This window comes from Mesoplodon densirostris, chromosome 7, assembly GCF_025265405.1.
Source record: "Mesoplodon densirostris isolate mMesDen1 chromosome 7, mMesDen1 primary haplotype, whole genome shotgun sequence".
Classification (NCBI taxonomy): Eukaryota; Metazoa; Chordata; class Mammalia; order Artiodactyla; family Ziphiidae; genus Mesoplodon; species Mesoplodon densirostris.
Window position 1 is genome coordinate 77152013 of NC_082667.1, and position 21739 is coordinate 77173751.

The 21739-nt window shown below is 39.0% G+C and overlaps 2 pseudogenes; one reads left to right on the forward strand and one right to left on the reverse strand.

Annotated features, from left to right (window-relative positions):
- The window catches only part of LOC132493220 (ferritin heavy chain-like), a 37457-nt pseudogene extending 24275 nt beyond the window's left edge, over positions 1 to 13182 (forward strand).
- The window catches only part of LOC132494203 (centrosomal protein of 78 kDa-like), a 138377-nt pseudogene that overhangs the window by 105470 nt on the left and 11168 nt on the right, over positions 1 to 21739 (reverse strand).

Below are 21739 nucleotides of genomic sequence, written 5' to 3' on the forward strand. Positions count from 1 at the left end.
TCAACGTTCTGGAAAAGACAAATTATAGGGATGGAAGACAAATCAGCATTTGTCAGAGGTTGGGAGTGAATGACTACAAAGGCCACTCACAGAGAATATTTTAGGTTGATGAAACTGTACTGTATGGTACTAGGCATAAGATACATGACTACGCATCTGTCAAAACACGTAGAATAGGACATCGAAGGGTGAACTTTAATGTATGCAATTTTTAATCAGAGTATCCTGGATGTAATGCATACTGTGACAAATAAATTTAACTGTACTCCCAATATATGATAAAACGGCACTGAAGGGGGTGGAGAAAAAGGAACTGACACGAGTGACTTTGGAAAATGATGTTCTGATGGGTAACTCTAAGACTAGGCGCGGAAATAACTGTACATAAACACCATTTTAGTCGCTAAGCTTGTTTCTCACAGGAATACAGTTAAGAAATATGAAAACACACTTACACTAGTGTAGAACAAATAAGTAAATAAATGGTAAATAATTTGAGTCAGGTTTCTCACTGTTAGTAACAGAAGTTACAAATAAGCAAGAGGCAAAAGCTAGAATGAACCATGTGATACTGGATTAGAGTCAGACATCAGTATGAACTCACGTTTAGTTTAATAGGTATAGAGATAGACACCTATAGAAAGGATTATAGATATGTGTATACGTTGGTTAATATACATGCATATATTCCATAATTCTGCGGACAGACTAGGAACAATGACACCAAGTAGCAACAAACACATCTAGCATCCAGGCCTTAGTTTCTAAACATGGTTCTCCAAAATAACAAAAACCAGACATCCTTGGAGAAATGACTAATTCTAGGCCTGGGGCAATGAAAACACAAGATGAGCCCGGAGCATTATGTAGGGACAGGAAGTAAGGCAGCACTCAAAAATCAAAAGGATAGAGGCAGATCAAAGGGACACAAGAACCCAACTGAAGGAGCACCTGATGGCCTAAGCTGGAACAATTTGAGTCATAAAATTAATTAAACTTTAAAGTTATAGAGAAATATAAAATAAATATTCATGAGTCCATACTGATAGAAATAACTGAATACATAGATAAATGGGGAAAAAGGTACACATCTTTCTTACAAAGAATTTCAAATAACAGATGTAAATACTCTTCCCTCCAGGAAATGGGGCTTAAACTCCCTCTTCGGAGTATTGGCTGGATTCCAAAAAATAGATTATGGAAAGGGAACAATAGTAACTTCACAGTGAAGAAATCTGGCAGACCTCACCTTAACCAAGTGATCAAGGTTAACATCACCAGTAAGTCATTACTGACACAAGGTGATGAGAAAGACATTTCACCTCTATGGTAATCTTCCCCAAAACCCCCAAAACCCTGGTCTGTCTAATCATGAGAAAAACAGCAAACAAAGCCAAATTCAGGGCCATTCTACAAAAGGCTGGCCAGTACTTCTCAAAATTATAAAGGTCATGGGAAACAAGGAAAGGCTGGGAACCTGTCAGAGACCATAGAAGAGAGATGATAACTAAATTCAATGTGATATACTTGATTAGGTCCGAGAACAGAAAAAAGACATAATTGTAAAAAAAAAATCGATAAATCTGAATGAAGTCTGGAGTTTAGCTAAAAGTAATACACCGCTGTCTTTTTAGTTTTAACATATGTACTACGTAAAATAGTAACATTAGAGTAAGATGCGTGAAGAGTATATGAGAACTCTCTGTACTATTTCTGCAACTGTTTGATGAATCTAATATTCTCAAAAAAAGGTTTAGTTTTTGTTTAAGTGCATAGTTGCATTGCATTATGATGAATCAACACAGAATAGCTATTAAGCATAGTAGAAACTGTAGCTCCTGTAAAATGCAGATTTGCAAAACCCCCTCTCTCCATATAAATTGTATCAGAATTTTCTAGAAATGGAGCCAAGAACCTGCATTTCATATAGCTATAGGTGAATCTTATGCACACCAAAATCTGAGGATTCCATTTCTAGAGCCCTGTGCCTTTTATAGTCCCAAAAGACTTTTAAAGGCTTTAAAAACCAAAGTAGTAATGGTATTATCCAAGGTAACCAAATTTGAAGAAAGTCAAAATTCAGCATATGCAAGATAGTAAGGAAAGATAATATGTATATAACTGGTGGGCACACAGGATAACAGGGTCATGATAGTTTGGCAAGTGGATTCAAACTATGGTAAGTATCCAAGTGGCAGCTCAAAGACTAAAAGTGGAAGCAACTTGCTTATTCAATCAACCCTTCCTGGGTTGAAGAAAAGTGATATTGCTATGGAGTGCAGAGAAATTACAACGGGCCTGTTCAATCAATAGGCAACAACTGCCTTAGTATGAAGTGATACTACTCCAAAAATGAATAGTGCTGTACTGACAAACAAAACCAACACCACTAAGCTAATAAACAAATGCTCAAGCAAGTTGAAAGGCTCTGACTGGAGTGTTCTATAATGAACAGATGAACAAGGGAATGAGAATAAACTATGAAAATCAACGTGATGAAACTCACTGGTTAAATGAAGCCTAATTGGTCTCAAGTATGACATCCTGTGTGTCTCTGCCCACCCTCAGTTGCCTACCACATTTACTGTGGTAGACTTCATGCTGGCTCAGGGCACCAGTTTTGAGCCCCAACAGATTCAAGTAGTCCACAACCTTGCTGCCTCCTCCACCCACACAGCATATGCCAGCCCTCCTCTGATACCCAATCACATTCCCTCTGAATGAACCCACTTCGGCATTCTTCTGCCTGCATCAGCTAGCCCTCACTCATGTTTACCATTTAGGATGGTTAATTTTACATGTAAACTTAGTCTATGGTGCCTGGTTCTTTGGTCTAGAAGCTGCTGTCAAGGTGTATTTTAGATGTGATTAACTTGTAAATCAGTAGACTTTGAGAAAAACAGATGATTCCTCCATAGTGTGCTGGACGTCATCCAATCAGTTGAAGGCCTTCAGAATGAAGACTGAAGTCCTCCCATGAATAAAGAACTATGCCTCCAGACTGCAATAGAAAAATTCTGTCTGAGTTTCTAGCTTTGGGACTCAAGACTGCAACATGAACGTTTACCTTAATTTCCAACCTGCTGACCTACCCTGCAGATTTCTGACTTGCCAAGCCCCACAATCACATAAACCAAAGCCAATAGACAATTCCTTAAAAGAAATCTCCCCTCCCCACATATATACATTTGATCCTTGGACAACATGGGGCTTAGAGTGCAGTTAAAAACTGCATAATCCGGTTCTGCGTCCGCAGATTCAACCAACCACGAATCGTGTAGCACTGCAGTATTTACTGAAAAACATCCGTGTATAAGTGGACCCACACAGTTCAAACCCATATTGTCCAAGGGTCAACCGCAATACGATAGTTTACCCTATTATATAAAATACAATAACCTATTATATATCCAATCCAATCCAATATAATATAAATATCCTATTAGGTCTGTTTCTCTGGAGAACCCTAACTAATACACTATTCTGATCATTTTTCTACCAGTAACACTGTAACCATCTTCTCTTATAATGAAATACACTGCAGCTATTTTACCATTGCTACACCCAATGATATTTTTTCTTAGTAAGGTATGATATTTAGATAAGTTATAATCAATATATAGACTGAGAGATTCCCATTTTGTTCTTTGCATCAAATAGCATAGAATCAATATTCCATATCCTGGCTGAGTATCAGAATCACTTGTGGCACTTCTTAAAAGTACAGTTGATCCTTGAACCACACGGACTTGAACCGGGTGGGTTCACTTAATCTACAGTACTACTCAGTCTGGGGTTGACTGAATATGAAGATGTTCAACCATAGATACGGAAGGCCAATTGTAAAGTCATACTTGAATTTTCGACTGTGTGAGGGTCCACACCCTTAACCCCAAAGTTGTTCAAGGGTCAACTGTACATATGCCAGAGTTCAACCCCGAACTTGCTGAATCAGAATTTCCTCAACTGATTTTGATTCACAGCCAACGGCTGAAATCCCTGGGCATAAAATCATTTGACCACAGTATCTGCAACAGGATCTAGTCCAAGGTCACTTTTTTAAATAGAGAACTTGAGGTTAAGGGAGAATAAATTACTTATTCAAATTCCCAAAAAGGGTAAGAATGAACAGTATCAGGCTGCTATGTTTTTCATATTTCTATAAAGTACCTTTTATTTTCTTATATAGACATTTCCAGAAAAAAGATAACAAGTGGGGGCCTCCCTGGTGGCGCAGTGGTTGAGAGTCCGCCTGCCGATGCAGGGGATACGGGTTCGTGCCCTGATCTGGGAGGATCCCATATGCCGCGGAGTGGCGGGGCCCGTGAGCCATGGCCGCTGGGCCTGCGCGTCCGGAGCCTGTGCTCCGCAACGGGAGAGGCCACGACAGTGAGAGGCCCGCATACCGCAAAAAGAAAAAAAAAAAGATAACAAGTGGCATTCCAATCACTCAGTGCACACAGTTATGCATAGCTTATCATCTGATCCACAGCTCCAGTTCACTAATATAGATAGATTATAATATTTAGAAAATAAAAAGAGGCAGCTCTATTTTATAAGGTAGTTCATGCCATGTACACATCAAACTATCTGGTATATAGTTAGAAGACCTTGTAAATAGCTAAAATCTTGGCTATTAATTGTGTTGTAATAAAACTTTGAGGATATGTAAATGGTACTATGTTATGTTTGATGATTTAATCAAAGAAGGGTGACCTCACTTTCCTAGTGATGGAACTTCGGTAGATGCATTCAAAGAGCTAACATAAATCTTAGCTTATTTTCTAGTAGCTAGCAAAAAACTTCCAAAATCACTTCATATTGTGGATATGAAAACACAAAATAATCAGTAACCTCAGTTTTTCACTACCGCTGACTTCTAACACTCCATGGCTTCTAATACAACATTTGTATTTTTTAAAGAATTAAAAATTGACAGAGTATATACATACACAATCAGCTAAGATGCATGTTTCCACTAATGTCTACTTTACCTAACTAACGTCCAATATTGGAAGGGTAGGCAAAAATATTCAATATTATTATTATTTTTAAATTATACCACTCTAACCCTAATTATAAAATACAGAATACTATTTTATATTAATAACCATATCTCTTTATAATAACTTACTACATATATATTCATACTACAATCCACATTAAGGTACAAATTTTAGCGAACATTAACATTAGTGATCAAAGCCCAATATGTACGTACGAATCTGTGCACTCCATACATACATACACACAGAATGGTTTTCTAAGATGTCACTGAACGTAGCGCAAAATGTGAATTGAGATGTTATTTTGTAGAGAGTTCTAATATTATATTATTACCTGTTTTCTCTTGTTCATTTGACCCAACAGCATTCTTTTGCAACAAGATAGTCTGAGGGATGCTCTACATCATCCAGCTATGAAACAGAGTTTTATAAACCCAAGTGTCCCATAGAGACATTTACTCCAAGGAACTGGTATAATTCAAAATGTAATCTAAACAAACATGCTTCATAGTCTGGCTAGGAGAAGCAATACCATGGTTTATAGAATAGTGTCTCTGGAAAGAAAAGGAAGTGGACTCTTGGTTCTGCATAAAATCTTGTTAAACCTATTTCCATTTCCCCCTCCTACATTTGTAACAACTGAATAAACTGATTATGTTTTTTTATCTTGTAGCTGTAATCTCTGTAGACAGACTGATTAAAATACTTACATTGATGTGATCAATATAGTTACCAATCAATAACGCTCCAGGAATTGATTTTTATAATCTGAGGAATTCTGCACCTTGATTCATTTATATACTATTGTCTTTTTTCTAAAAATTAGGGATTGTTAATGTGGAAAATAAAAAAAAAAGGATTAAGGGGGAAGGGCCACGAAGGGAAAATTGCAGTTCTCTACAGCATAACTGAGGAATACATGTGATTAAGGAAAAAGTGATGATTTGGGGGGGGATAAAAGCGTGGATAATTGATAGAGAACTCGTGAAAGAGGGAAGCAATTGTAAATAGATTATTGTGGATGTGGAACTGACATTTCCAGTTATCATTACTGTTTTTTGTCCTTGACAGTTAAGATCTGAGGAATGTTAAGCAATGTTTCAATAGCTGCATGTATAAGAAAATAATATTCCCGCCACCAGAAGCTGCTCTAGTACAGCTTCCCCCTTCTACTCTAGGCCATGGACTCTACCACACAGACACTCAAAGGCAAGAGTGTTATCCCTTAAAATTGTCAGTAGTTCTCTTCCCCTCAACTCCCAGTTCCAACAGCCTCTTCCCTTTCTAATGGGCTGCCTTTAGCCTCACCTTCCTTCCCAGATCCAGCAGTTACTCCACAATAGATCTGCATTGCACGTCTTGTAAAGGAATGCAAGGTTTTGTCTTGGCGTTCAGTCTCTCTTCCAAGAGATACACACACACACACACACACACACACACACATAATGTATAAATTCATATTACTGCCAATGGTTTCAAAGAATCACTTTTCTGGCAGAAGAAAATCAAGGGATTACATTACTAATGGAGCATTGAGTCATACAGCTGACAGTATTTGGCAGATTATTAATGAGCCTTTAATCCTGGGTTGTTTGTCATGAATGAAATCAGAACTTAAGAGCACCATCTACATTAGCAAAAGCAGGTTGATAATCTTTCTATTTAAAGAACGTATGCCAATCTTTTAATTCACTTTATAATAAATGAGATTTAAAATCATTTGGGCAGAAAGTTACTAAATATCAGATATTTCCTAGAAATATGAAACTTTAAATAGGTTTAACTGACCTTAACTACTCAGATATATTTGGAAAATGGCAAAAGACTTCAAGAAAATAAGTCAAAAGGACATTGTTTATTTTTCATGTATGAACTGAAATATAAAAAGGTCAGAGGAAAAGTAATAAATGTGAGTAATACACAGGAAACACTTTACAAAACATTTACTTTGGAAACTGTGCTTTTTGCTGAGTTTAACAGTGGTTGGTTGAGGTATCATATTTTTATAAAAAAGGAAATCAGCAAATAAGTCATTGAGAATATGGTTATAAAGTTTAGAAAATTAGGGCTTCTCTTGTGGCGCAGTGGTTGAGAGTCTGCCTGCCGTTGCGGGGGACACGGGTTCGTGCCCCAGTCCGGGAGGATCCCGCATGCTGCGGAGCGGTTGGGCCCGTGAGCCATGGCTGCTGGGCCTGTGCATCCGGAGCCTCTGCTCCGCAGCGGGAGAGGCCACAACAGTGAGAGGCCCGCGTCCCACACAAAAAAAAAAATTTAGAAAATTAAAATGTGAGAGCACATTACTCATGTCAAATTATGAAGAATAATGATTACATTAAATACAAGCTTATTAACACATTGGGTTAATAGTATAGTAAGGTATGGAATCATAAGGAACATTTTATAAGGATTTTGCATTTTTTTCCTAACTTGTTTGGAAAAACTTACACTTGATTTTAGTGAAACAAAGTATCTACACCTTCAACCAAGACATTCTGGATTTGTAGGTTGACTAACACCATTCCACCAAAATTATTTTCCCTAAACCTAATTGCTATGTAGGAAAAGGTATGAGAACGTCTGTAGCAATTTCTGTATCTGTGACAATAGTAGTAAAGATTTCAAACAAAATATTATTGAGGGCCTCCCTGGTGGCGCAGTGGTTGAGAGTCCGCCTGCCGATGCAGGGGATACGGGTTCGTGCCCCGGTCTGGGAGGATCCCATATGCCGCGGAGCGGCTGGGCCCGTGAGCCATGGCCGCTGAGCCTGCGCATCCAGAGCCTGTGCTCCGCAACGGGAGAGGCCACAACAGTGAGAGGCCCGCGTACGGCAAAAAAAAAAAAAAAAAAAAAAAAAAAAAAATTATTGAATATATATGAATATTTCAATATATATATATACATATTCTATTATCAACTCATTAGCATCTAATTTTACATCCATCACATATACATTCTGTCAGTGAACATAGTGAACTGAAACCGACTCTAGGGCCCATGAGATTAAAGTCAACGCCTGTTGCAATCATTCAGCATTTAGCACAAAGCTGGAATATATTAGGTCCTAGATAGTTATTGACTAGATATATGGTGTGTCCATGCCATTCTAACTCAGTGTTCTCTACCTGTATTGGTGAATTCCATGGATCTGTTCTTGTGTTTACATCCAAATGAAAAATGACTGGAAGCATTTTCAGAATTATCTGGATCTGTCTATAGCTCAGTGCAGCAGCACAAACTCACTGTCCATGCCTGCGTGTGTGTTTTGAATCACACTGAGTGTGACGGCTGCTAGGCTGGCATGTTCTAGTGTAAAAAGGACAACTGTCGCATGTCCACCCTTATAGTCACATTTTACCAGCTGCAAACACTAAAATTTCCTTTTAAAGTGATGACTGGGAGGTGAAAAATAGTTTAATAGAATGAAACTCAAAGGGAAGAGTGTTATCCCTTAAAATTCTGTCCGTAGTTCTCTTCCCCCTCAATTCCCAGTTTGAACAGCCTCTTCAGTTATTGAAGTTACTGAGGCTTTTAATGGTATTTCATGAAATCAACAAACTGCATCAGAATTACTTTTCACAAACTAATAAAAAAGAACATGGACAGACACTATTTGAATGATGATTTCCACTACCTGAAAGCAAAAGTACATTATGAATCATCATATGAGCTAAAGTATGTCATGTCTTCAGTACAGAAGGGCGGTAGAGCACTGAGATCTTTCACGGATGTCGGGACACAGACACGGCGCACTCGAAAGGGAACCTGCATCTCGTCAACTAGTGTGTTCTCAGTGACAAGGGACTGTGTTTAAGACAAAAAGCATAATCGGGTGCATAATTGGAACTTCTTAATTTTGATAGTTTTATAGTTGTAGTTGCATATATTTACAAATTGTCTGGTTTACAGTTATAAAAGCATACCAATTTCTATGCCTGGTTTTATGTTTATGCATATTAAAGTAAAATTATAATAGTAATTTATCACCATTGGGTGTCTTTGATTTTTTTTTCCTTCTAAAGGAAATAGAGTTTAAATATATATTCAACATCTACTCCCACTCATTTTTTTTTTTTTTTTTTTTTTTTTCTGTATGTGGGCCTCTCACTGTTGTGGCCTCTCCCGTTGTGGAGCACAGGCTCCGGACGCACAGGCTCAGCGGCCATGGCTCACGGGCCCAGCCACTCCGCGGCATGTGGGATCTTCCCGGACGGGGGCACGAACCCATGTCCCCTGCATCGGCAGGCAGACTCTCAACAACTGCGCCACCAGGGAAGCCCCCACTCATTTTTTTAATTTGGAGAAATAATGAGACTAAAGCTTTTCATAGGCCACTCAATATTTTAATTCATATTTTTGAGCCCCTACTATGTGAAATTTAGCATCACAAGTTGAACAGTCTTTGTTCTAATGGAGCTCATGGTCCAGCCAAACTTCCCAAACTACCTAGAGAGGAATCCAATTCAGAGTGTCACTCTCTGCTATTTATAAGCTCTGTGTTTGATCATGTTACATACTTTAATTCACAATTTCTTTATCTGTAAAATATGGGTAATAATAATCAAATCTAATCCAGTATCTGTAATAGTGAGGTAATGCAGTGTGAACAGCCCAGAGATATACAATATTGATGTATCACTTTTCACTACCTCTCATTAAATGATTGATTTATACATATGTACACACACACACACACACACACAAAACACAGAGAGTGAGATAAGCCACCAACTGCTGCTACTTATGGTCTACTTCCTTAAGATTATACCATTGATCCTACTTCATCTATTAATTTTCAAAGAAGGAATTATATGTAACATTTACTAGCACTTAGCTACAAAAGAAATACAAATATCAGGAGCTTATAGAACAAGTTTTTATGTTAGTACCTATAAAATACCTGTCATATAATAGGTGCTCAATAGAAATATGCCGAATGAATGAATGAGAGCTAATCATTGACACGGAGTCAGAACTTATTGTCTAATATCAGTTGTGTAACTATTAGTTCTGTAACATTTGTAAATTAATGAAGGGAACTGAAACTCAAAACAGTTTTTGCAGATTATAGCATGAGAATTTTTATTTGTTGACTCTGCATTTCTCATGAATAATACTGTGATAGCTAATTTTTATATGTCAACTTCAAAGGGGGTACCCAGATATTTAGTCAAATATTATCGTTTGTGCCTGAAAGGGTGTTTTTCCATGAGGTTAACATTTGAAATAGTAGACTAAGTAAAGCAGATTGCTTTCCTTAAAGTCGATGAGCCTCATACAATCATTTGAAGGCCTGAATAAAATAAAAATGCTGACCTTCCTCTGAGTAAGCAGGAACTCCTCTTGCCTGACTGCCTTGGGGCAGAGACATTGTTTTTTCCTGCCTTCAACTTGAATTTCCTGGGTCTTGAGCCTCCTGGCCTTTGGACTGGACCTACACCATGGACTCTCCTGGTCTCAAGTACAGCAACTGCAGATTTTGAGACTTGTCAGCCTCCATAATCACGTGAGCTAATTCCTTATTTTATATAATATACAAATATATCTTCTATTGGTTCTGTTTTTCTGGAGAATCCTAACATAATACCAACACTGACCACAAACATTTCAAAGAAACCTTCATCTTATAGTCCTATATTGATATTTTAAAAGACATTATCTTAGCACAGACCAAGTTATAAACTATAAAATTTGATTATCAAATTTTTTTAATTTCGGGGGCTTCCCTGGTGGCACAGTGCTTAAGAAACCACCTGCCAATGCAGGGAACATCCGTTCGAGCCCTGGTCCGGGAAGATCCCACATGACACGGAGCAACTAAGCCCATGTGCCACAACTACTGAGCCGGCATGCCACAACTACTGAAGCCCAAGCACCTAGAGCCCGTGCTCCGTAACAAGAGAGGCCATCGCAATGAGACGCCCATGCACTGCAACAAAGAGTAGCCCCCACTCGTTGCAACTAGAGAAAGCCCACATCCAACAAAGACCCAATGCAGCCAAAAATTTAAAAATAAAATAAATACATTTAAAAAATAAAATTTAAATTTTTTCTAAAAACATCATCTGCTCTGAAGTTTTTTCATTCTGTGTTTGTATTTAGCTTTACATTCCTCATTAAAGAAAAACTGGATGCAATGTTTTTGTTTAGATATATGTATATTTCCTTCATGGAAATTTGAGGTTCCAGTTCATGCTAGTTTATTGATTTCCCTTTAAAAAGTTAGATTTTAAACCTTAGGTTTCTCTTAGTTATAACATGTATTTTAACATTATCTTCTAACCTAGGGAGTAATGATGAGGGATAAAAAATCTGAGAAACACCATTATCACCCCTTAGTAGACATAGAACCATTCAATAGTATTATTTTAATATTTGAAGAGTAAAGTTGTCCAGATAAATTAATTATTAAATGATCTTGGGACATAAGGAGAAAATGTTCTACAAAATCAAGATTTCTTCTATTTAAATAGATTCTTCCAGTGAAGTCTACAATGGACTATTTCAAGGAAATTTTTGAAAGATTGCAATTATATTAAGACTAAACACTGGTGTTAAGCAAACATAGAATACAATTTTATCTCACTGAGAAACTGATCATGTAGTTCTTTTCCATCTCTAATGTATGATCCTATCATTAACATCAACTTATCAAATAGACATTGTTATTATTCTATTTCTTTACAGACTCAACAATTAAATGCCTCTAAAATTGCTCAGATAAGTGTACAAAGTGACAGTTGATATTTGATCCTTTGCTTCCTTCATGAACAATAATTATAGCACAGCATGAGCTTTCAAAGAGAAATAAAGGGACCCCCCAAAAAAGTACATTAGTCAAAGTCATGGTAATAAAACTGTAAGTGAAAACAGCTATTTTATCCAAAAACTTTAAAACCATTGAGAGCACTTAAAACAGTCCATCACTCTTTCTTATACCTTGAGAACAGAGACCATGTCTGATTCTTCTGTGTATCTCCAGAGTCAAACACTGACACATATTTGGAATACTGTCTAGAAATGGCTGTTGAATTAATTAATTATAAATACCTAGATTGGTCTTATGTCTTCCACTATAACATCCTTAACTTCTAAGAAAATATTGACTTTTTAATATCATATACATGTGTAATATCTTATACGTATTTACTGGAGACAAGAAAGGGAGAAAAACAGTAGTTTTTTGTTTTGTTTTGTTTTGGTCTGCTTCTCCACTAGAATACAAACCTCATGGGAACAGACTTTGTCTCTCTTTGTTACTAATATATGCCCAAATCCCATACCAGGGCCTGGGCCATATTAAGTAATCAATAAATATTTACTGAATGAATGAATGAAAGATAATTTGAGATCAATGGTATTTCCTACCACTGCGGCTCATTCCATACAACATCATTGAGGGGTTAAAAAAAATGCTTGCTGAGTGGCAGTGAAAGGACAAATGAGGCTGGAGGGGATAAATACATCCACACAGTTAAGCTCTTTCTCTAAGAATACACCTAAGCCTTTTGTTTTCTGACAAACAAAAGAGAAGTCTGCACTTACCCAAGACGAAGGAAATTGCTAAATCACGTGAAAGGGACTCCGAGACAGGTACCGCAGGCCCCGCGGCTTCGCCTTCACCTTGGCCTTCACACCCACCACGCTGCCCGCGCCGCCCTCGCAGGTGCGCCAGAGCTACCACGCCGACTGCGAGGCCGCCGTCAACAGCCATTTCACCCTGCAGCTCCAGGCCTCTTTCGTGTGCCTGGCCGTGGCCTTTTACCTCCACCGCGACGACGTGGCCTTGAAGCACTTCAGCCGGTTCTTCCTGCGCCACCGTGGGCCCAGGGCCTGAAGCGCCTGCAGAACCAGAGCGGGGGGGCCGCCTCAACTTCCAAGACATCAGGAAGCCAGTCAGTGACGAGTGCAAGAGCGGCCTCAAGGCCATGAAGTGCGCCTTGTTCCTGGAGAAGCTAGTGACCCGGAGCCTGCTCCACTGCACCAGCTGGCCACCGACAAGTGCGACCCCCACCTGCTCCACTTCCTGGCAACTCACTACCTCAGCCAGTAGGTGGCGCTCATCAGACAGCTGGAGGGTCATGTCACCACCCTGAGCATGATGGGGGCCCCAGACGTCGAGCTGGCAGGGTAACTCTTTGACAAGCTCACCCTGGGCGACAGCGACAAGAAGAACTGAGCCTGGACTGGACTTCCCCAGAGCCACGGGGTGACCAGAGCCCTGGTCACCATGCCTGCCATGCAGACGGCAAGAGTGCCCTTGCAGAAGAAGTTCACTTTAAGTTTTGGTTTTGTTTTTTTTTTTGGCAACAAGGGCAGGACTCTCTTTTCCTGGACTTTATCACTTAAGTTTTTTTCTTCCAGTTTTTCCGTTTCTTCCAATAAAGTTATTGGTTCATAAATAAATTAAGGTCTCTGGTTGATTCGTGTGGGCAAATCTCTCATTTTTTAAGTTTTAAAACAGGTATCCAGGAGTTTCTGAACACAGCCATACCCCAACCAGATGCAGCTCAGGATCTCCACAGTGGGAGGGAGAAGGTGTTCCATGGGGCCCTGGAAAACACAAAATCAGTCTTCCCCTTATAAATAATGTAGGTATATGGGGGTAGACTGGGGTGGGGTGGGGTGAGGTAGGGGTACCTGGTGAATGTGGGTGCATGTGCATAGTGAAAGTATAGAACCATAGCCTGAAAATCATGATTGCAGTTGCCTCTGGGGAACAAGTGAAGGGAATGGGATTGGGCAGGGATTAAAATAAAGGGTGTCTTCAGTTTCACCTGAAATGTTTATGTGCATTAATTATGCAAATACTAATGGTTAAGTATGAGTAGCAAGATGGGGGGTGGAGGGGTTGGGAAGTCTGAATGGTGGAGTATCTCTTTGACAAGTTCACTCTGGGCAACAGTGATAATGGAAAAATGAGTGTTAGGCTGTCTTGCTCAGAAACACGGAGGTGACCTCCCATGGTCACCAATGCCTGGCATGCATGTTGTAATAACAAAACATCCACTTATATATGTTTTCTTTCTTTGTATCATATGTATATATGCATGCTTGTGTGTGTGTGTGTATACATATATGTATGTATAAACATATATATATATATATATATATATATATATATATATATATATGTATATATTTTAACTCCAACAAGCAGCAGAGCTCATTTTGAAGTTCATTAGGAAGACGCCCTTTGTTGAAAAGCAGTTCGGCGATCACATTACTGGAAATGATATAGCTGCTTCCTAGACCTTTCCTGAGCCTGGCTGTATTTCTGCCCTTGGGTTTCACATATCCAACTTTGATTTAGTTTTTGTTATTTGCTACCAAGAGAACCTAAGCTAATATGTCTTATTATCAACACACTTTTACCAGCCTCCACTGTATTTACACTAGAGTAAATAGCTCTTCTAGGGTAGTAAATGACATTTTCCCCTTTATCCCTACTATAGAGTCCACTGAAAGGAAAAAGGATCAAGGGTGGAAGGGATCAAATAAGAACAATTTCCCGAATGGAAATACAGAATACTGAAGCCTGCTACCATATGCATCTCTTCTCACCTATAAGTGTTTTCCTCATAATTTACAGAATTTTAATTCCTTAGATCAGCCTTCCCAAGACTGTGTTCAGTATCAGCCAGTGCCTCAAAAACATTCACAAGTGGTCAGTGGAAAACTTGTATTAATCGAATTAGCAGGATTTTTTGGTTTGTTTTTTCAGTTTTTGTTTATTCTAGGATTTTTAGGTCTGATGTAAAAAATATACATTTTGAATGTATAACGTGGGGCTAAAATATTCAGTGTTTCCCAAACATTCTGATCATGGGATTCTTTTTCTACCAAATCTCACAGAACAGTATTCCAAAGAAAATAGCTTTGGAAACAACGTTAAAAGGTCCCACTGTGGGCTTCTCTGGTGGCGCAGCAGTTAAGAATCCATCTGCCAATGCAGGGGACATGGGTTTGATCCTTGGTCTGGGAAGATCCCACATGCCGCGGAGCAACTAAGCCCATGTGCCACACTACTGAGCCTGTGCTCTAGAGCCCGCAAGCCACAACTACTGAAGCCTGTGCACCTAGAGCCCATGCTCCGCAACAAGAGAAGCCAGCGAAATGAAAAGCCCATGCACCACAATGAAGAATAGCCCCCACTTGCCGCAACTAGAGAAAGCCCGCATGCAGCAACAAAGTCCCAACGCAGCCAAAAAATAAAATAATATAAAAATAAAGTAAAAAAAAAAAATAGGGCCCTTCGTGTGTTGTTCCAGAAGCACATACCTGGTAGCTAAACCTCATTCACTTTCACTTAGAGGTCATTATGAGGAACGGGAACCTTTGCTGTGAAGGTTTCAGCAGAGTAAGCTTTAGACAGTTAAGTGTAATGCAGGCCCCTCACCATGACAGTGGGTAGATATCACACACATCCATTTTGTTTCCTGATAGGTAACTCCCAACACTGTATTTTTCCATCTGTTCTAATTTACATTTCTAAATGAATGGTCTCTGGGAATGATAACATTGATGTTTCTCCAGCACTTATATCAAAGTCAAGAGAAACTTTAAGGCTGCTAAGTAGTTTATATTCTTCACCTCCCTCTACCTATGTATTCATCTCACCAGCAGCAGAATTCTTCATTTATTTTCCAGACTAGATGGCTGAATTTTGGTCAGTAATACACCTTTTAGTCAAAAACAGTCAGTGCCTGCATCTTTTTGAAAATAAGATGACTGTTCCTCTCACCAAAGCATGCTAAAATTTCTCAGAATTCAGACATTTAACTATAAGAAAAGAAATAAGGCATACATACTACAAAACATTGTATTAATAAAGTCCAAGATTGTTAAATAAATATATAATAAGTAATGTGTTTAATGTGTAGCATGTTTTTCCTCCAGCAGAGATGATCAACATTATTCACATCATTATTTGATTTTTTTTTTTTTTTTTTTTTTTTTTTTGCAGTATGCGGGCCTCTCACTGTTGTGGCCTCTCCTGTTGCGGAGCACAGGCTCCGGATGCGCAGGCTCAGCGGCCATGGCTCACGGGCCCAGCCGCTCCGCAGCATATGGGATCCTCCCGGACCGGGGCACGAACCCACATCCCCTGCATCGGCAGGCGGACTCTCAACCACTGCGCCACCAGGGAGGCCCCATTATTTGATTTTTGAATGAGCACCTTATGGCAATGCATTCCTCTTTAGGTTCAATGCAGGGCTTATCAAGTTTCTCTCCAGCCCTAAAATACATGATGCAATTCTATAAATTGAAACTGCATTATTCCCAAACAATATAGTGGGCATGAGACAATATCAAAAATCTTGTATATTTTTAAAATTTAAATGTGTTCCCACAACAACCCTTAGGTATCAATTCTCATGACACCTCCACTGAATTTGATAAGGTGTCTATTTTATTCCCAGGCAGATTCAGCGTAATACAAAACTATTATTTTCTCAATATGAGAAATATTCTATCACATTAATACATGATTATATAAGGCTGGAAAATAAGAAGGTGATTAAAGCAAGCTTCTCAACAAGAATACTATTGCAGTCTGGCCCATCTTATTAACCACAACCTTCATTTGTCTACCGTTTGGCTGATTAATTCGATTCAACAGCCCTTTACTCTTTTTTTTAAATAAAGTCCAATATTCTCGACTGTTTATTCCATTTTATTTTATTTTATTTATTTATTGGCTGCGTTGGGTCTTCATTGTTGCGCATGGGCTTTCTCTACTGGTGGCGAGTGGGGGCTACTCTTCGTTGCACTGTGCAGGCTTCTCATTGTGGTCGCTTCTCATTGCAGAGCAGGGGCTCTATGCATGTGGGCTTCAGTAGTTGCAGCACATGGGCTCAGTAGTTGCGGTGCACGGGCTCTAAGGTGTGTGAGCTTCAGCAATTGTGACTCACGGGCTCTAGAGCGCATGCTCAGTAGTGTGGCGCCCAGGCTTAGCAGCTTTGCGGCATGTGGGATCTTTCCAGACCAGGGCTCAAACCCGTGTCCCTGCACTGGCAGGTGGATTCTTAACCACAGCACCACCAGGGAAGTCCCAAGCATTTATTCTTAATAAATGAGTTTGTGCTGGGGAATCAAAGTTAAATAAGACATGTTCTTGGTCCAGTTAAACTAAATATATTAGCACTTTGCCAATTTTCTAAGAGGAAAATACAAGTCCAATATGAGGTTATTTTAATAAACAATTAAATCAATAGTATAGCTAGGGAGTGTTTTCATTTATTACTCTCCATTTTAGCTTTATAAAGAGGTATGCTACCCAGTCGTTCAACAAACTCACAAATGGGAATGCAGCAAGTTTTAATAAGTATGAGAAATAATGTAGGCCAGCTATTCTTCCTCTCTGAATGGTGGACTCTAAATGAATCTAAAGCATCATCAAAAAAAGTAAAATAAATCAAAAACAAATGAAGCATCATCATAATGACCATCATCTGGGTAAATTATGCTGTCGAAATAACATGTTAAGGAACTTCCTCTTCCTAATAATAAGGAATGTTACCTGATGGAGAGAGAGAATTTGGGGAAGAGCAATAATACAACATGATCAACAGACTAAATTTTAGAAAACAAGGACACTCATTTGTTTACATATTTTACACTGCTGTTCCCTACAAACAGAGGAGGCACCTGAAGGTATATTTTACTAGTGTGGGTCACATAGGAGTCTTCTAAGGAACTGGTTTAAAAACATCATTCCAAAACTAGTAAAAAAAAAAAAAAAGTTATTTCCACTGTAGATTTGAACCTGTAAGTAATCTATAGGTAAATGTAATCTAAAAAATATTAAGGCAGCCTTAATGGCAGTTCTTTATATAAGAAAGAAACACATACTTGCTGAAAGCTTTTACAGCATCACTAGCTTGCATCCAATAATAAAAACAGCCTACACTTTTTATTTTTACATCTTTATTGGAGTATAATTGCTTTACAATTTGGTGTTAGTTTCTGCTTTATAACAAAGTGAATCAGTTATACATCTACATATGTTCCAATATCTCTTCCCTCTTGTGTCTCCCTCCCTCCCACCCTCCCTATCCCACCCCTCTAGGTGGTCCCAAAGCACCGAGCTGATCTCCCTGTGCTATGCGGCTGCTTCCCACTAGCTATCTATTTTACGTTTGGTAATGTATATATGTCCATGCCACTCTCTCACCTTGTCACAGCTTACCCTTCCCCCTCCCCATATCCTCAAGTCCATTCTCTAGTAGGTCTGTGTCTTTATTCCTGTCTTACCCCTAGGTTCTTCATGACATTTTTTTTCTTAGATTCCATATATATCTGTTAGCATACGGTATTTGTCTTTCTGACTTACTTCACTCTGCATGACAGACTCTAGGTCCATCCGCCTCACTACAAATTCAATTTCGTTTCTCTTTATGGCTGAGTAATATTCCATTGTATATATGTGTCACATCTTCTTTATCCATTCATCCGATGATGGAAACTTAGGTTGTTTCCATCTCCGGGCTATTGTAAATAGAGCTGCAATGAACATTTAGGTACATGACTCTTTTTGAATTTATGGTTTTTGAATTATGGTTTATGGTATATGCCCAATAGTGGGATTGCTGGGTCATATGGTAGTTCTATTTGTAGTTTTTTAAGGAACCTCCATACTGCTCTCCATAGTGGCTGTACCAATTCACATTCCCACCAGCAGTGCAAGAGTGTTCCCTTTTCTCCACACCCTCTCCAGCATTTATTGTTTCTAGATTTTTTGATGATGGCCATTCTGACTGGTGTCAGATGATATCTCATTGTAGTTTTGATTTGCATTTCTCTAATGATTAAAGATGTGGAGCATTCTTTCATGTGTTTGTTGGAAGTCTGTATATCTTCTGTGGAGAAATGTCTATTTAGGTCTTCTGCCCATTTTTGGATTGGGTTGTTTGTTTTTTTGGTATTGAGCTCCATGAGCTGCTTGTAAATTTTGTAGATTAATCCTCTGTCAGTTGCTTCATTTGCAAATATTTTCTCCCATTCTGAGGGTTGTCTTTTGGTCTTATTTATGGTTTCCTTTACTGTGCAAAAGCTTTGAAGTTTCATTAGGTCCCATGTGTTCATTTTTGTTTTGATTTCCATTTCTGTAGGAGGTGGGTCCAAAAGGATCTTGCTGTGATTTATGTCATAGAGTGTTCTGCCTATGTTTTCCTCTAAGAGTTTGATAGTGTCTGGCCTTACATTTAGGTCTTTAATCCATTTTGAGCTTATTTTTGTGTATGGTGTTAGGGAGTGATCGAATCTCATACTTTTACATGCATGTACCTGTCCAGTTTTCCCAGCACCACTTATTGAAGAGACTGTCCTTTCTCCACTGTACATTCCTGCCCCCTTTATCAAAGAAAAGGTGACCATATGTATGTTGGTTTATCTCTGGGCTTTCTATTCTGTTCCACTGACCTATCTTTCTGTTTTTGTGCCAGTACAATACTGTCTTGATTACTGTAGCTCTGTAGTATAGTCTGAAGTCAGGGAGCCTGATTCCTCCAGCTCCATTTTTCGTTCTCAAGATTGATTCGGCTATTCGGGGTCTTTTGTGTTTCCATACAAATTGTGAAATTTTTTGTTCTAGTTCTGTGAAAAATGCCAGTGGTAGTTTGATAGGGATTGCACTGAATCTGTAGATAGCTTTGGGTAGTAGAGTCATTTCCACAGTGTTGATTCTTCCAATCCAAGAACATGGTATATCTCTCCATCTATTTGTATCATCTTTAATTTTTGACTCTTAATGGACATTTCGTTTGTTTTCAGTTTGTGCTAATGCAAATCATGGACAGGAATCCTGCTGTACCGGTTATTCTGGTGCATTTACACAGGGCGGGGTTGAGGGCTGCTGGCTCACAGGCTATTTATATACCTTCAGTTGATGGAGAGGGCTAAATGCTTTCCAAAGTAGTTGTGTCGATTTACACTCCAGTATAAACAGGGTAGAAGATTCCCATAGTACTCGAGGTCTACAATACCTGATACTACCAGATTGTATGTATTTGTCCATCTCATTGGCATGTAGTTTCCTTGGTTTTGACTCACTTGTCTCTTATTACTTAACGAAGTCGTACGCTTTTCTCTGTTTACTGGCTGTTTGGATTTCCTTTTTTATGAGGTTTACATCAACTATTGTTATTTTTTATTATTATTTTTATTATTTTATTATTTATTTATTTGTGGCTGTGTTGAGTCTTCGTTGTTGCGTTCAGGCTTTCTCTAGTTGCGGTGAGCGAGGGCTACTCTTCATTGAGGTTGCTTCTCTTGTTAGGGAGCACAGGATCTAGGCGCACGGGCTTCAGTACTTGTGGCACGTGCGCTCAGTAGTTGTGGTTCGCAGGCTCTAGAGCGCCGGGTCCGTAGCTGTGGAGCATGGGCTTCGCTGCTCCGCGGCATGAGGGATCTTTCCGGACCAGGACTCGAACCCATGTCCCCTGCCTTGGCAGGCAGTTTCTTAACCACTGCGCCACCAGGGAAGTCCAACTATTGTTATTTTGAATTCTTCTCCATTTCCAAGTAATACTCTTACATGACTATTTTCTCACTAAATTGGAGGCGTTATCTGTTCACTTTCTAACTTACTAATAAGTAAGGGTTTAGTTCCTTTACACTCTTTCCTATGTCCACACTGCTCAGTAAAGTTATGTCATCATGAGTTATTCCACTGCTCATGATCTCTTTGACTTGTAGTCATATACTTAAAAACCTACATTGTTGATCAACTAGAAACTCTCTCAACGTCACACTTTGTAAAATGAGGACATTCATACCATCTTCCCTTTTTTCTACCTCCTGTCTACCTTCCAAACCTAGCTTTTACGTTGTCAAAGTTGAAATTTATATTCTGTTCTATGTGCAGTTAAGTCTTCTGTTATTTGAGAGTCAGTAGGGAGTAAGGTTTAAGAGAACAGGCGGAGAGCCTGAACTTAAAGGCTCGATCCAACCTTAAATTAGGTACAGCCTGGGCAAGTTCCTTCCCTGACTTAGCTTCCTGTTCTCAAAAGTGGGAATGATATTAGCACCAACCTCATAAGGCAATTCAGAGGATTAAATGAGTTAATATATGCAAAAACACTTAGAGCCTAATATATACTAAGTACATACCAGTATACAATACATTTCAGTACATACCAAGTTAATACTAATACATACTAAGTATAGTTTACTTTAGTTATTTGTGATTACATGCACGTTGACAATAAAAGCTGCAAACCAAGACAGTATTGCCATTATTACAATGAAATTAATATTGCCCACTGCAGATGTACTGTGTCTCTGTGTATAGACTACACCTCGTTCCATACTGTGCCAGTGTCACTGCCCTTGTGCAGGGTGACCACATACCCCAAGCCGCCTTGGGCTGTTCCAGTTTATACCTGTTGTCCTGATGTTACAGCATTAGAGTGCCTCCTTACACTATTGAAGTGTAAGGAGTTTGGACAAGTTCTGGTTTGGACAACAAATTAGATACGTGGTCATTACCCCTGTGTGTCACTGAAAAGGGGGACATCTATAGTGTCACGTTGAAGTGGATTCTTCCTTTCCTCACCAATACTAGGTTAAAAATCAACCATAGTTTAGTTGGCTTTATGTTTATGTCCGTATAGCCTTTTCTCCTCTGGAGTTCAAGTTCCTTCTCCTCTTCCTCTCCCTCCTCCCTTCCAACAGTGCCTAATACCTAGTAAGTACAATATGCCTCAAGGTGTTTCTATGCTCTCAATCACACA